Genomic DNA, 17,937 nt, shown 5'->3' with positions numbered 1-17,937 from the left:
CTCCTCATGTGCATGACATTACACAGTTTATTATTTCACACTCTCACTATGTGTGATTTTAGGAGATAAAAGAAATTAAGGTTACCATTTACAGACCCTTCCATTGTGCCTTGAATTTTACTCTCTATCATGTTCTTTTGTTCTTTTATTGACTCTTTAATGATTGAATTCATTATCATTAACATCCTTCACATCTGTGTAAAGTTAAGACCGAGTATTAACTACTCCAATTCAAAGGTTTTCTATAACTTCAATAAGTAATTATAAATATTAGGAAGAATTAGAGCTATATTACTGAGAACAGTTAAAAAGTGCTACCATTATTAGAGAATCCAGGCTTCATCAATTAGTCTATTTCTGCTACAATTCTGACTCTTGCATTCTAAGCAGCAGATGCTCCATCTTAAGAGTTATTACATCTGTTTCCATTCATTCCTTCTTTCTGTTCCTTGTAAATACAAAGAATGACAAAAATATTTACCTTTCCAGCAATCCAACACTACTTTCACACAGCAGACATCACCACCTAATGGAAGGGACAGTAACTGATTATCTTGTTTGTTCTCAAATATCTCTTCTCACAGAGGGGCCTCTTACATGGTGAAATACATGGCCAATTTCTGACGTAACCGAGAATGTACTTTGGGAATTTGAAGGCTAACAAAGCTATGGAACACTTTCAATGGGAATTATTAGAATGCCAACAACATATAATCAAAGAATTAAACTAGTGGTCTATTAGGTACAAATACTCAAATATATATCGGTGATGAAAGATACACTGTCACTTCTGGACTCTCTTATATCTACATTGTGTCAGTGACAGAGATCATTGAATTACAAATATATTTATTAAGTCTGAGTGAGTAGAAAGTTATATCTTATGCTACCATTCAAAAAGAAAACTGCTTAGTTGGTGGTAAATTATTAGCATAAAAAGAAAGGGGATAATGTAGTCAAGTACGTGTTAAATGTTTAGATTAAACATTTCTGATGAGAAAGGAACAGTCAAGGAGAGAATAATGATATTCACGAAGACTCCTTTACAAAACCCTTCTTACTTAAAGAAACTGCTTGTTGAAGGAATGACTGATTCCTATGGCAGAAGTGTTCCTCTAACTAGATCTTATTGTGGTCTTGATATATGATGTTTTTCATTTTTAGAATAATTGTCTCCTTTGCCCTGCTACAGTGATAATGAGGAACTACTTCTTTTTCAATTGAATATTATTAAACAGAAGGAAAATAACTATGAAACATGTAGTAGAAAGCAACATAAATTTTGGTAGATTTGATTTTGGTATTTTTTTTAAAAAGTACTTCCTAGCTGTCTAAAAAATTAAAATACTATACAAAAAATTTTAAATAAACATCGTATTTATCAGTCATGCTTCATTCCAATATGTTTATTTAGAGACAAAAGGAGTAGTGGAATGGGAAAGAGGGATATATATCAGCAACAAGGAGGGGGAAATTGAATAGGAACAAAGGCACAGATCATATTAAGAAAATAGGAACTGAACATGGAAAAAACAAAGTATGGAACTACATTCTATAAAACCCCATATACAAATAAGCCTTCCAAATAGAAGACAAGTGCTTACTAAAAAAGAAACAAGAGATGAAATATATGGAGAAATGTGGGGAGAAAAATCCCCATTTTCAATATATTATAGTCTTTAATGCCACCAAAGATTTTTTAAAGTGTGATTTGCTTCATAGCTGTAGACATAGTCAGTGAAATTAATTTCTAACATTTACCACAATACCTAAAATCCTCAGAATGGTGACTTATTTTTCCTGGAAAAAGATGTGTTTTTTTAGATAACGTTAGAAACTAAAACTATAAGCCAGACTATAATTCCTGGGAATTCTAATTTCTAATTCATGGAGACAAGCAAAAAACAAACACGCTTGAGAGAGAACATCTGACAGTGATGAATGGATGAAGGCTGTGTCAGAAAAACAGTGATACGCTCAGAGGGAGAGAGGAGACTGCAGGGTATGCTGCCTGCAGAGCCTGTCGGGAAGTGGTGTTTGGCTGAGACCTGACTGCCTAGAATATGCCACCACGTGAAGATATGAAGGAAACGTTGACAAAAGCCACAAAGCAAGAAGGGGATGGTGCACTGAATAGAAATGAAGAAAAAGCAACAGAAAGGCCAGTGTGGCAAGATAGTAGTTAGCAAATGGAGGGGGGGGGCAGTGTGCAAGTGAGGCAGAGAAGAATCAGTCATAGACAAAGGACAATCAGTCACATTTTATGTGAAATGTTAGAAGCGGAGGTGTGCCATTATCTGATCCACATTTTAAAAAGATATTTCTGAGTACTAATGAAGAATGAGTAGTAGAAAACAAAGGGTAGAAATAAGGAGACTGGCCTGGAGTATTTTTTTTTAATATGATAGTTTATTTTTACATTATTTTGTGCATTTTTCCATATCAGTTGTAATCCCCGTGGGCTTCCCATCACCAAATCACCCTGTGCCACCACCATAGCCCTGTGCCATCACCATAGTCCAGTGCATTTCCCTCCCCCCACTGTTTTTGATCCCATTCCCCACTCCACCCCCATAAAATGTCTCTGGTATATAACTATTCATCATTATCATTATTTTCTCGCCTGGTCCTTTATATTCCTGCTATGAGTAAAACCATCCAGTATTTTTCCTTTTCTTTCTGGCTTATTTCACTAAGCATGATCTTCTCCAGCTCCATCCATGTTGTTGCAAAAGACATGTGTTGTGTTTTTGTTTGTTTGTCTGTTGAGTAATATTCCATTGTGTATATGTACCTCGTCTTTTTAATCCAGTCATCCATTTTTGGGCATTTGGGCTGTTTCCATGTCTTTCCAATTGTAAATAAGGCAGCAATAAACATGGGGTGCAGGTATCTTTTTGAATCAGTGTTTTTGTGTCTTTTGGGTAGATACCTAGGAGTGGGATTGCTGGGGCATACAGAAGCTCCATATTAAGCAGTTTGAGGAACCTCCAGTTTTCCATAGTGGTTGTACTAATTTGCATTCCCACCAGCAGTGCAGGAGAGTTTGCAGGAAAGACAGTAGGTTAGGAGAATTGAGGAGGGACAGGAGAAAAAGGGAATATTTTACACCAAAGATATATCTTACAGGAATAATAAAGAGGGTTATGGTTTTTCTTTTTTAATGTTTTATTTTAATTACATTTTTTACTGAGGCAACATTGGCTTATGACACTATATATGATTCAGAGGTTCACACCTCCTCAGATGTATGTTACCACACCACATCCACCACACGGTGCCTGTAGTCCTCCACCCCATCCATTAGTCCCCTCCATCTTTTGACCCTGCTGTCTCCCTCCCTCTGGTAGCCTCAATTCTACAGTTAAATTACTGTGGTTGTTTTTGCATGGTTTTGACTGCTTCTCAATACTCTACATATGAGTAAAACCATCTGGTATTTACCTGTATCTTTCTAATTTATTTTGCCTAGCATAATCCCCTCCAGTTGCATCCTTGCTACAAATGTCAAGATTTCACCTTTTTATGTGTGTATAGTATTCCATTGTGAATACACATCATGTCTTGAACTAGTCTTCTGTCTATAGGCAGTTTGGTTGTTTCTATAATTGGCTATTGTAAATAGTGTTGCACTGAATATAGGAGTGCATATATCCCTTTTAATTGGTATTTTTCATTCTTTAGGAGGATGCCTAGTAGCTTGATTATTGAATTTTATGGTGGGTCTAGTTCTGATAATATTTTGATAAAACTCCATCCTGTCTTCCATAAGAACTGGACCAGTCTCTATTCCCACCAACAGTATACAAGGGATCCTTTTTCTCCACAACTTTACAATTACTTACTGTTTTTGTTCGTGTGTGTGTGTGTGTGGTGTGATAATTTTTTTAACATCATTCTTCATTTTGTGCAGTTTTTAATCTCAGTTGTAATCCCCATGAACTTCCCATCACCAATTCACTCATGTGTCATCACCATAGTCCCAAGCACTCTTCCTAACCCACCCCAGTGTTTATCTTATTCTTCTCTTTACCCCCATAAAATATCTCTGGTTTATAGTTGTTCATTGTTTTTCATTTTTTCTTTATTGCAATTGTTTTTTTTCCCTCTGGTCCCTTACGCACCTGCTATGAGTGAAGCCATCTGGTATTTTTCTTTTACTTTCTGGTTTGTTTCACTAAGCATGATTACTTCAAGCTCCACCCATATTGCTGCAAAAGGCATGAGTTTATCTTTTTTGATTGCTGAGTAATATTCCATTGTGTATATGTACCATATCTTTTTAATCCAGTCATCTATTTTTGGGCATGTGGGTTGATTCCACATCTTCTCTATTATAAATACAGAAGCAATAAACATGGGAATGCAGGTGTCCTTTTGAGTCAAGATTTTTGTATACTTTGGGTATAGGAGTGAGATTTCTGGATCATGTGTAAGCTCAACCACTATGGAAAGCTGTTTCTGGTCTTTCTGATGTAGGTCAGTCTCACAAGTGTGAGTTGACATTTTGTTGTGGGTTTTTGTTTGCATTTCCCTGTAATAAATGGTGAACATTTTTTTGTGTGTTTTTTAGTTTTCTGTGTCACATCTGTTTAGCTCTTCTGACCATTTTTTCTTAAATTAGTTATTTTCTTTTTGTCAAGTGATGTGTGTTCTCTGTAGATCTTGGATTTTAGTCCCTTATCAAGTTGATAGACAAATATTTTCTCCCACTCAGTAAGGTCTTTTTAAATTTTAATGATAGTAACTTTCACAATGCAAAAGATTTTTTAGTTTTATTTGGTTCTTTGTTATTTTTGTTTTTGTTCCCCTCGCTATGGAGCTGAGTCCCCAAAGACTTCACTAAAGGGCTGTTGATGGACAGGAAATAAGAGATATGGAAACAAGAATAATCCTTAAGTTATTCCTAAATGGCATAACTCTGAATAGCTATACAACTTATAAATTATTTTTTGCAAACATTTGTTTTTTAATATATTCATTTTTAATAAGTAATATTTTCATGTCTCAGAAATTTTTAAAAAAATTGTACAGTGAGAAACCTTCTTCCTATTTAAGCTCATATGTCCATTATATCCATACCTCCTAGCAAAAATTTAATATTGATTCCTATTTGTCCTTCCAGAAACTACATGTATTTCAAGCAAGCATGAAAATAAATTCTTGGTTAATGTCTTCAAATATAATTAATATACATTAAAATGCACAGAGTAGCACTGAACGAAATTTCTGTAATTTCTAATATCACTGATTGGTTTTACTTTTTCTTGGATTTTGTAAACATGGTCACATCACATGTATTCTGCTTGATATGGCTTTTTCACAGCATTATGATTTTGAGGTCCATGCTTATTCCATTAGTGGCAGTTAATTATTTTTCATCTTTGAATAATATTCCCTTATATGCATATAATACAACAGTTTTATAATTTTTAAACTTTTATGGGCATTGTGGTTATTTCAAATCTTAAGCAAACTTAAGGCACCATCATCCAGTCATGTGTAGATGAGGAGCAATGGATTGGCACAAAAACATCTCCTCAATTACGAACATATATAGAGTAGCCCTGGGATTGTTTTTGTCATTCATTCACATATGTTCATTTCTGATACCAGTAGGAATCTGGGTTCCTCAAATTCTAGTCATATTATACTATCAAGAAATATATTAGACTAAACCTCAATAAATACAGAGTGCTTTTGTTCTTTGACAGACATCCTAGTTTTGATACTGAAAAGGTCATTTAAATAAATAGATGTCTATGAACTGAAATATCCTAATACATCTTTTACCTTCTGAAGCATGGTTAGTAATTTGTTTTTTAGTGACAGGGAAGAGTAAATTGATTACAAATAACTTACTAGATTATAGAAAAAGATACATATGTGCTAAAAAAATAGTGTAATGGGAAAAAACTGAATTATGGTATCAGCAAAAATAGCATCCTACTAATATAAACATCAGAGGCAGAATTAACAACTACAGAAAACACAAAAATGGAAAAGGAGATAATGGCCTTTTGAGAATCACACAGCCACAGGTCTGTCAATACCAGTCAACTTAGAATCCCTTTCCCCCAACTCTGCTTTCCCTATGGGGTATGTAAGTAAAGACTTTTAAAAGCCATTAGTTGGCTGGAGACTTTTGCTAGAAACAAGTGGTCTCATAAAGCAGCCAAGTGACACTCTGCTGTGAATTCATAAAAATTACCTCTAGAATGGACAAAATCTTGAGGTTCAGACCCAATAATGCTGAGTGGCTACCACCTGAAATAAGAGTGAGGTCGCTCATATAAATGAATCCTCATTCACCACCATTAACTCTGTGAAAAGAAAGAAAGAAAGGGTAAAGAAATCTGTTTTTCCATTTCTAGGGAGACAGCTTGCCAAACATTACCCCATTGGGCTAAGATTAGAACATGACATCAATATTTAATTTGGTCACTTGAAGCTGGTCACATTCGTATGCTGGCCATTTACATCTTCATATTCACAGTGGACATATGTTCCAGGTCTAATTTATTTTATAATATTTTCATACACATTTTCCTCACTGCTACAGTTCTCAACAATAGTAATTCAGTTTACAGTTAGTGCAAAAGTGTGTTTTAGCAGGCCTTTATTAGATTATAAAGTCTAACAATGATCTGGCAGAAATTTTAAAGAGGATAGGAGTAAGTTTCTTTTCATCTCAACTTCTATACTTTTCACCAAGTGGAAGAAAAACTTAGTGAGATTTTAAGAATTTAGATGACAGGTGGTGAAAGCAATATTTACTCTTGCTGCAAATGCTTCCTACTTAACACAGTGACCCTCAGAATGACTATACAATATGCCATTTATCTTTCACTTCTCTTTACATAAAGCATATCTCCTGACCAACTTCCTCATGGCTGTCTTTATTTCTTTGTTTTGCAATGTTTAGATGACAGGATTAAGTAAAGGGAATATCACTGTATGGAACACGGACACCACTTTATCTAAAGAAAAGGAGTCAAATAGGCAAGCATAAATGTAAGTGGATGGCCCAAGCATCAGCACAGTGGTGATGTGGGAATAGCAGGTAGATATGGCCCGACTGGTACTCTCACCTGCGCCTGCGTGTTTGCTGAGCATGACCAGGAGGAAGGCATAGGACATGAGAGAGCAATGAAACATACCACCGGGATAAGATCGTTGCTAAAGATCACCAACTCCTCTGAGAAGGTGTAGGAACAATCTGTGTGATGTCACAGAAATAATTGTCTAGCTCATTGGGTCCACAGAAGGGAAGCCGAATAATAAGAGCCACCTGTATTATAGAATGAATGAAACCCCCCATCCAGGAGACCACCACCAGGACGCACCACCAGAGACGTCAGTGGAGAGGATGGCAGATAGCAGCATAGCAGTCAAAGGCCATTACTGTGAGCAAGAACATCTCCAAGGCACCGACAAAGTTTAAGAAGAAGAGCTGTGCAATGCACCCACCAAAGCAAATTATCTTCCTTTCCACAAAGAAGTCTACTAGCATTTTAGGGGACGTGATGGAGGAATACCAAATGTCAAGGAAGGCCAGTTTAGCCAACAGGAAATACATGGGTGAGGTCAGGTGAGGGTCAAGCCTGACAGTAAAAATAATAAGAACATTTACTAGCAGGACAAACAAATAGAAGGATAGAAATACAGCAAAGAGGACTAGTTGAACCTCCCTAGGCCATTAAGAACAAATTCTGTCACAAATTCTATACAAATTCTGGTATAATTTGCAGGTTCCAGTTCTTCATTTTATTTTTCATAATATGGCTAGGAAAAAATAAAGAAGTTATAATTACTCCAAATAATATTGAACAAGAGCTACTTACATTACAACTTTCAAAATCATCAGATGATCTCTGTCATTAAGAGATTGCATTAGGTTACAGCTGACAAATTAAGACAGGGAAAGAATAAATGAGGACCTAAAAATTAGAGACACTAAAACTGTGTGAAGAGTGTCATATACGGAGACCAAACTCTCAATATGTCAATGTCATTAATTTCCATTTTGTATGGGATTTGACAATGAATTAATCTTTCACACAAACATCTATTTGCCTTAGTAAACAACATGAGCAGCTACTACTGAGTTCAGCTGGTAATAAGATATGTAGCCTGTTCTTTCTAGCTAGATTTATGGTTAAGAAATCTAGCCAACCTGGAAACTTAGTCTAATATCAGGTGTGCTGATCTGGCAGTATTTTAGTTTTAGTCTACCAGAGAAATCCCAAGGCTTCATGTGTAGTGAATGGCCCTTATTTTCCTCAACCAAAGCCTAGATAGGGCTGCCTTGGTGGCCTAGGGCTTAAGTCTCAGTGCTTTCACTGCTCCAGCCTGAGTTCAATCCCCAGCCTGGGAGCTGACCCACATGTGGGCTTGTCTCACCCAATGTAACACTTAACAGTGTGTATTAGTAAATCTGCCTGTTCTGCTCCCCACTCTGCCTCTACGTGAATCCTCTCACCCCTGCACCTCTGGCCTATACCTGAGTTCTTCTACAAAATATATAAATAAATGTTTAAAGAAACAAATCCTAGGTAGCGTAATCTTTTGGGTAATAGGTAAACAACCAAATTCGTGACATCACAGGGCCCTATATGAAAATTCTTCTAACTGACCAGACCCCATTATACCACTGACTAGGCCTTTACCTAATGTCAGAAAGGTAGAAAGAAGATGCACTGATCTGAGAAATGTGTATGCTTGCCTTGTAAACAGACCCACTCCACCATTTCAAGATGAGAGTGGAAATATAATCATTACAAAATCAGACTTAATTTCTTGAATCTGACACTGCTAGATAGAACAAAGCCCATCAAAAATAAATAAATACATACTTTACCAAATGTGCTCCCTCTTTTTTGTAATGTAAAAACTGAAGCATCAAAGTATATCTTATAATCAACAGCCATTATTAAAGAGCTGCTTCTGTTGCACTGGTGTGCTACTTTATAATATTGCTTCTCCTTGGGAGTAAGCATAGGGGGAAAAAGTTAAGTAATTTGTTAATGATATAAAATTTTGTTACTGAAAGGAGATGAACATTTCAATCAGTGAATGCTATTACAGGAGCTTCAACCTTTTTTATTTTCATGAAAGAACTAATATGACAATTCTCATCATTGTTGCACAAGTCACATTTTCTCCTCTGTCCTACTCTGTACCTATTCCTTAAATTAAGAGAAATTTGGACTGTTCTAGAATAAAATAATCTAGGTGAATGTTGTTGATGTCTTGGAAAGATAAGCAAACTTCCAGTGTTTTAGAATAGAATCATTTTACCAGAAAAATTGTCAAAGACATTTACTCTTGTATTTCAGTATTCAAGTTATGACATAAAAGTAGAAGGCCAGTAACATATAATTACATTAAGAACCATAACTTACCTTAATTTATGCCTTAGAAAAAAAAATAAAGCCATTCATCCCCACTCATTTTTTGGTAAATGCCTCTGTTTTCTACTTGTCACAACCACCAGAGGGGACACATTCCTGGAGCAACTCAATCCAATAGTCACAGCCCACCAGACTTCCCTCTTCCCAAAGCTAACAACACTCACACAACACGTATTTCCTACATAAACATGTCATGGCCTGAGATACCATAAACCCCACAACAGGTCTGACCCTGGTTAGAATTTGTGGTATAATGCTTATTGAAACAAAATGTGACAGGTGACAATAAAAACTCAATTCTAAAATTACATGGTTTCAAATATATAGTCAAAATACATATTTCAATTATGTTGGTATGTCTTCAGTAATTATTTCTTTAATCAACAAATACTTAGTATCTACTATGTCCTGACTGCTGAGAATACAATAAACAAGACTCAAATTCTGACTTCATTGAACTTCCATTGTAGAAATATAAATAATAAGTTAGTAAACAATAAGTAAATGAATAACATATAAATAAGTAATAACTTAATTACCACTACTGAGAAAAGAGAAGAAGGAAATAAAAAGTAAATTATGAAAATTCCATGTGGTGGTAGACTTTTTTTAGAAGCGTCTCTTAATTGGTGATGTTTCCACCAACTTTGAAGGTAAAAGCAAAACACTTTAGGAACAGAGAACAGCATGTGTCAGGGAAGAGTTTCTAGGAAATCTGGAAATCTGACTGAGACATAAGTAAATAAATAAATAAAAAGAATTAAATAAAGACCAAGTAATGTAGTCTACAACAAGAAGACTGGGTTTTAACAGCTTTTAATATGTGTTACAATAAAACGTACAGAATAAAAGGATTTGCAATTTAGATTTCACCATGGTTGACTTGTGACTAAAATGAAGCAGTATTATTGGGGCACTGGGAGAGAGAAGAGGGGATGATGTGGCTTAAATGAAAGCTATAGCAACAGCTATTTAGGGGAGTGAATTTCTCAGAAAATATTTCGGAGATACAACTGATAGAATTGAATGTTTATCTATCTGTTGTTATGGTCATACTTCCAAAGTCAGCTGCAATTTGAGAACCCTAGTGACAAACTAAAAAAAAAAAAAAAAACCTTGATACCTTTAGTGTCTAAAATGAGGCTCAGTCAGCATATTCTAAGTAAAATTTGACTGAATCTGATATAAACAATTAGAAATATCCTTTCACACTTTAAGGAAAGCTTGGGATTTTGTCAATAGAACCCTAAGTAAAGAGATTATGTATATGGGGAATTCCTGGGGAAGGTAAGCCATCCCTGGAGACTCAGGGGATTTCTTTCCAAAACTGTCATTTAAGAGTAGAAAGATATTCCAAACCAGAGCTTCTCTTAGAGCAGCTATATCACTATTCCAGAATGATAATGCTTATACTTCATTCACATACTGTAAGTTTCTGAATATAAGCTCTTTCCTTTTTCTTTTTCACAGTTTCTAAACATAAAAATGCATTTATTCAAGGTGTACATGGTACATGGTAATTTAATACATATATACATTAAAATGATTACTGCTTTCAAGTGAATTAATAGATCATCTCTTCCACATAGTTACCTTTATACCTGTAATGAGTGCTACTGAAATCTACTCTTTTAGCATATCTCCAGTATCCATTCCAATATTATTAGCAATAGTCATCATTCTGTTCATTAATAGACCTCGAAGCTTACTCATTCTTCCTACATAACTGCCACTTTGTACTTTCTGACCATTTCCCTACTTCTCCCACCTCTCACCCTGGTACCACTGTTCTACTCTCATATCAATAAAGAAATTGTGATGTATATATGTAGACTATTTAGGGAAGTGAATTTCTCAGAATATATATATGTGTGTATATCTATATGTCACAATTACTTTATTAGTATGAGATATATATATATCTTAAAAATGTGTAGAGTATACATATAACATATATCCTTTAGTTAGATGGATGAATAAATAGTTGGATGTATGGATGATAGATAGATATTCAGATAGATAGATGGATAATAGACAATCCTTTAAAAAAATTAAAAAGAAGGGCATTACATTTGATACAATATAAATGAATCAGAGTAGGCTAAGCTAAGGAAGTGAAATAAGCCAAAGAAGACAAAAATACTGCATTATCTCACTTATATGTACAATCTAAGAAAGTCTATTCTTTTAATGGCATCTAATGAATTCCCACTCTGTCTTTAATCTTCAGGGATGCTGTATCAAGAGAATGACTAAGATACCTAAGGGTAGAGAAGCCTTCTTTACAGGTTAGTGAACTGTGAACTCTCCTCAAGGGAATAAATGCTTTGGAGAAAAAAGAATCTGTGCAGAAATTCTTCCTTACAAATAACACAATGTTTCATTCATGTGTTTACCCATGTCCATTCATTCAAATATCTCGGGAACTATGTGGAGAAAAGTTACCTTGCCAATTTGAGGAATTTAAGAGGGTCATCACATAGATTCTGAGTAATAAATTAATGAAAGAATAAATGAATGAATGAGCTACTATGTTACATCTGCACAATAGCTATCATCTATCCATTCTCTTTCCTTAGATAATAATGTAAGTGAAGATCCCAGATATTTTAAAATTTTAACTATAACTTTAAGAATACTCTATGATATGTCAAGGTGCATTAAAAGTAATTTTCCAGGACCCTCCCTGGTGGTGCAGTGGGCTAATGCACAGCACTCCAAAGGCAAAGCCGCATGAGTTCGATTCCTGCCCTGGAGGAGATCCACATGGCGCGGCAGACCTCTCCTGACCCGCCTGCAGCTCCCCTCAGCAGTGTACTTCATCAGGCAGCCTTTTCTCTTCCCCATTCTGTCTCTGGTGAATCCTTTTACTGCCCCCACACCTCTGGCCTATACCCCAGTTCTGTATGCATAAAGAAATAAACCTTTAAAAAAAAAAAAGTAAGGCCCAGAAAGGTAAATTAAGAACAATATACTTGACAATGAGGAGGAATTATGATATACTCACCATTGTACATTAATACAACACATAAGAGAAATAACTTGAATACTTTTTTCTGTTTTTAAGATATCAAGCTCACCTTTCATATTCTGTAAGATAAGTTCACAAAACCTTTTCACCACATAGTTGGGTAAATGGAGATCAATAGTAGAAAGTGCCAAAATGTTGAAATTATCTTGATTTCCTATACATTTTGTAGTTTACAGTAAACTAGGCAAAAAGAAAGCTTTAGGGGCAGGGAACAGTTCCCATCGATATGAAATTACTTGGAGTATCATTTACTGCTGGAGTGTTTCTCCTGTAATAAATTTTGACAGGAAGTATGAGTGACATGGTTTGACTGCAACTGACCGCTTGAGCAACCCACTACTCTCACATATACCCCAGAAGTGTGATGAATATAATAGTACCTACCTCACAGGCATTGTTTTAAGATTAATAAGCTAATGCACAGAAGCTCAGAAAAAATGCCTGTCACATAGCAAGCACTTAACTAATAATAACAGTAGAAAGAATAAATTATTGTTATATTCCCCCAGCAAAGCAGGAAATTCCATAGAGAAATAATTATCTTAACTATCGTATCCAAAATATTACCCTTAAAAGTTTATCTATGCTCCTCTACCCCATTTCCTATTGTTGGATCTGGAAGACGAAGAACAAGTCTAAAAGTTAGCTTAGAAAGGACAATAACAGTACCTGACTTCAAAGCATTGTGATCTCCTCCCAATTTCCCCAGACTACAATCCAATGTGTTTGTTGATAATCAAAAATTCCCATTATTCTCAGAAGGCTTCATTTCCAAAATGCCTGAAATGTAGTATAAGTGATTCTTAACAAGCATAGAAATTTGGTAGTAATCAGTTTACATCTCCAATAAAAATTTTACTCATTGCTTTATAATTGTTTATTTAATAAATATCACAGAACTCTGAGTCTCTTGAGATAATGAAGCATGTCCCTTTAAATATCTGCCTTGTGCTAAGGTTCTTTTTGTGTTCTTTGAATGAATGAATTATTGAATTGATTTAAAATGAATAAATGTATGGCTTTCTGAGGAAAATGAACAAATACATCAAAATCTAATTCTTATGTTAATATACTTGGTATTTCTGATTCAACATTATGAGTTCTAATTTTTGTTTCCTGGAATCCTCTTTTTAAAATACCTATTCTACTTATGTTAATTTCAAATAAGAAACATTGCTTTTGGTTACTTTCTTCTTCACAGCAGTTATCCTGAAGAACCATCATTAGCCAGCTTTTTTGCTGACTTCATTTCAGGATGATAGTCTTAACATTTTATAAGATTATTTTAATGACTTGGCATTCTCAAGACATAGAAATAGAGCAGTTTGAGATTACTTGAGAATAGTTCATTCTGTGTATATGAGGAGAGCAAGATGTTTTTCAATGCTTTGTGCTTGGGTTGAATGAACCCTTAGTTGTTGGGATCAAGCAAAAGAAATAGTTTTCTATAGCTCCATAGTTAAGATCTGCTATAAAATCTGCATAGCCACCGTATTCCCTTAAGATCTTTCCTTAGTTGAGGCTTTCTGCCTTTTATCACTAGTCTCTAAGTATATTACAAAACTATTTCCATCATTATATTCATCCTTTGTGTCATAAATAAAGTGGTTTATGTGAAAAATATAACACCCTTCTTCTACCTAACAATTTCTGTTGTCAGACCAGGTACATCAGGAACTACACTGGTGGTAGAAGTTACCTCTTCACCCACCCACAACAAAAAAGATTTGTCTTCTATGTTTTACTATATACTGGTTCCTGATGTAACAATGAGCTAATTCACACCATAGGTTGTCACCAAAAAAAAAAAAAAAAAAAATCAATTCTCTGGAGGTCAGAGACAGCCAGCTAGAATTCAAACTCTAAGGGAATAATTTTAAAATTGTGTGTTGTAGCTAAGGAGCAGAGAGATATATCTGAATTGCCTAGAACTAGTAAGAAAAAAAGTTTATTTCCCTGGACTATGGGTGGAAAATGTTACTGAGGTATGATATGCTCCTTATGGTATTATGTGAATTTTCAACTCCACTTATGGACATTGAATCATTAGGAAAAAAGAGATCTAATAATTCTAATAGTAATACTACATAAATTGCCTGAACAGTTTACAATTAGATGTTTGCAATGAAAACCTGAAGTAGTAACTTCTTAATGTTTCTGTTCTTCAATGTCTTCTACATGTGTCTAATGATTATCTGACATATGTCACACTGTACTTGACATCAAGCATACAATAAAGAACAAAAGGAAAACAGCCCTTATTTCCCTAAATCAACCCATAATTGAAAATCCCAGCTATGAATTCATAAATACTTACATCCCTCACCTAAGAAGTTCTATGATAAATAATACTAGACTATCTCAATTTTATTCTGTCAGTCTAATCTTTTTCTCAAATCTTTAATAAATTTTCCTCTTGAAAGTATCTTCACAATATGCTGTCATACTTGATGTTGTGATGACTGAATTAACTTCTAATTTTAAAAAGTTTGAATCTTCAGTGATCCATGAAATTCTAGTCACTGTCCTTCCAAAATTTGAAGATTTGCATTTCAGTTAGAAATGAAAAAAGCCTTAGAATGCTTAAATGGTAACTTACTCTGAATCTAGCCACATGCAAAATAATGAAACTAGACCACTATCTCATACTATATAAAAATTAACTCAAAGTGAATTAAAGCTAGAAACTATAAAGTTCACAAAAGAGGTAGATACCAAAAATATAAAAGAACTCATATAACTCAATATTAAAACAATAATAATAAAAAAATTAGATTTTATAATGAACAAAGAACCTGAATAGACAAACTTTTCCAAAGAAGACATACAAGTAATCAGCTGATGCAAGAGACATCAACATCATTAATCATTGGGAAATGCAAATCAAAATCACAATGCTATATCACCTCATTGCTGTTAAGATGGTTTTCCAAAAAGATAAGAGAACAAGGGTTAACAAGGAGAAAATGGAACTCCTGTACACTATTGGTAGGAATGTATACTATATAGTATAGTAGAAAAAGATGCAGTCTTTCAGTTAGTTGAGTTCTGTGTGTCTAATTTGTAATACGATGACTATAGTTAACAATACTGTATTGTACAGTTGAAATGTGCTAAAAGAATAGAATGTGTTTTCACTAAAGACAAAGGAAAGATAAATATGTGAGGTAATGAATATGCTAATTAACCTGATTTAGGGAATCCTTTCATAATGTATTCAAATGTCAAATCATCACATGGCATGCTTTAAGTATATTATAATTTCATATGTCACTTACACCTCAATAAAGTTGAAAAAATGCTAAATTCTTACTATACTGCTCTCCCTTTTTGCTTATAAATTTTCTGTAATTCATACTAAAAGTTAATGCTTTCACTATCAAGGATCTGTGCATTAAAAAGTATCACATAAATGTGGTCTCATAGATTCTACAAACATTGTTAATACCAATGTACATACATTTTTTTTCAAAGCATATGAAATGAAGGGGAAACCAAGTAATTGTTTAAAGCAAATTAAACATTGATACATAAGACTCACAAAATTACAGAAAACACAAAATAAGTGAAAAACATGACTTAGGTTTATTAATGCAAAAATCCTAAATAAAATAACCAGCTGCAGTAACATACTGAGCAAGTAATCAACATGATATAGAGTAGGATTTTTATCAGGAATGCAATTATGGATTAATAAATTTATTAATATAATTTACCACATTAATAGGCAAAAGAAAAATGCATAATTTTCTACATTAAAAAAATGCTAGATAAAATTATCCTCTCACCCCTAATGAAAATTCTAAAAAAAAAAAAAAACCTTAATGATTAATTCTTTATTAACTTGACATATGTCTGAGAATTCTTCATTAACTTTAACTTGGTGAATATGTGTGTGCATACATTCATGTATATACACACATATTCATCAAGTTAAATATATATAATATGTATGCATGTATTCTAAAGCCAGAATCATATTTAATGAGGAAGAATAATATGTATTCTCACTAAAATCAGAAACAAGGCAATACCCAATACCCACTCTCGTTCATATTATAAAACATTGTTCTTGAAATATTGATCAATGAAATAAGAATAGGAAAATAGGATTAGAAATTAGAATAGGAAAAATTAAAGTATAAGATAGGAAAGTAAAAATTAAACTATTTGTAGTTGCAGATGTCAAGATGTCAAGATATGTAAATGGAAAATTCTAAAGAGTCAATGATAAAAATACCTATACAAGAACTGAAACAATAATAGTAATTTAACATGATTACAAGATGAAATATTAACATGATAAACCAATAGGATCCACATATTAAAATACTAACCAGTTAGAACACAAAATAGAAAAGAAAGTCCTCCATATACACTGGGAAAAAATGAAGGTTATTTAAGAACAAACCTAACAATAACTATTCAGAGCAAAATGAAAAAAAATTACACATTTATGTAAGAAAATAATTAGACTTGAAGAAATTGACACTATGCTCTTAAGATCACCATCACTAGCAAATCTAAGTTAAATTAAAATTAATGTGAGCTCAACAAAAATACTAGTATTGTCTTTATAGCCAGATAGCTCATAAAATTATTTCTATAAAATTTTAAAAATTATATCATATATTTAACTTCATATCTTCAGGCAATTAAAAATATTGTGGTCTGGGCCTTCCTACACAAACAACCAATCAGAAGAAAGGAAAATAAAAAAAATCCCCTTTTCAATTAAAACAAAAAGAATCAAATACCTGCAAATCAACCTAACAAAAGAGGTAAAAGATCTCTACAAAGAAAATTACAAAACACTGTTAAAAGAAATACCAGAAGACACCATGAAATGGAAAGACATCACCTGCTCATGGATTGGGAGAATTCACATCATCAAAATGGCCATCCTGCCAAAAGCAATATACAGATTTAATGCCATCCCCATAAAAATCTCAATGACATTCTTCAAAGAAATAGAAAAAATATTGATGAGATTCATATGGAACAACAAAAGACCTCGAATAGCCAAACTCTCATCACTAGGAAGAAAGAGATTGGAGGCATTACAATCCCAAACTTCAAGCTATACTACAAAGACATAATAATCAAAACTGCATTGTACTGGAACAAGAACAAACATACAAACCAGTGGATTCGGATAAAAACCCACAGGTTTATATAAGGACAGCTAATCTTTGACAAAGAAGCAAAGAAGATACAACGGAACAAAGAAAGTTTGTTCAGCAAATGGTGCTGGGAAAACTGGGAAGCTACATGCAAAAAAATGAAACTAGATCACTACTTCTCACCATGCACAAAAATCAACTCGAAGTGGATTAAAGACCTAGACATAAGAACGGAAACCATTAAATACCTGGAAGCAAAGATGAGCCAAACACTACAGTGACATCTTTAAAGATAGAGCACCCAATGCTACGATAGTGAAGGCAAGGATAAATAGATGGGACTACATCAAGTTAAAGAGCTTCTGTACAG

The 17,937-nt window shown here is 33.9% G+C and overlaps 1 pseudogene; it reads right to left on the bottom strand.

Moving 5' to 3' along the window:
- Nucleotides 1–6,846: 6,846 nt before the first annotated feature.
- Nucleotides 6,847–13,665, bottom strand: LOC105854510 (annotated as a pseudogene).
- Nucleotides 13,666–17,937: the final 4,272 nt, after the last annotated feature.

The sequence above is a fragment of the Condylura cristata genome, unplaced genomic scaffold, assembly GCF_000260355.1.
Source record: "Condylura cristata isolate star-nosed mole 26May11 unplaced genomic scaffold, ConCri1.0 scaffold00045, whole genome shotgun sequence".
Lineage (NCBI taxonomy): Eukaryota > Metazoa > Chordata > Mammalia > Eulipotyphla > Talpidae > Condylura > Condylura cristata.
Note: the sequence above shows the minus strand (reverse complement) of the source record. Positions and strands in the feature narration are given on the sequence as shown.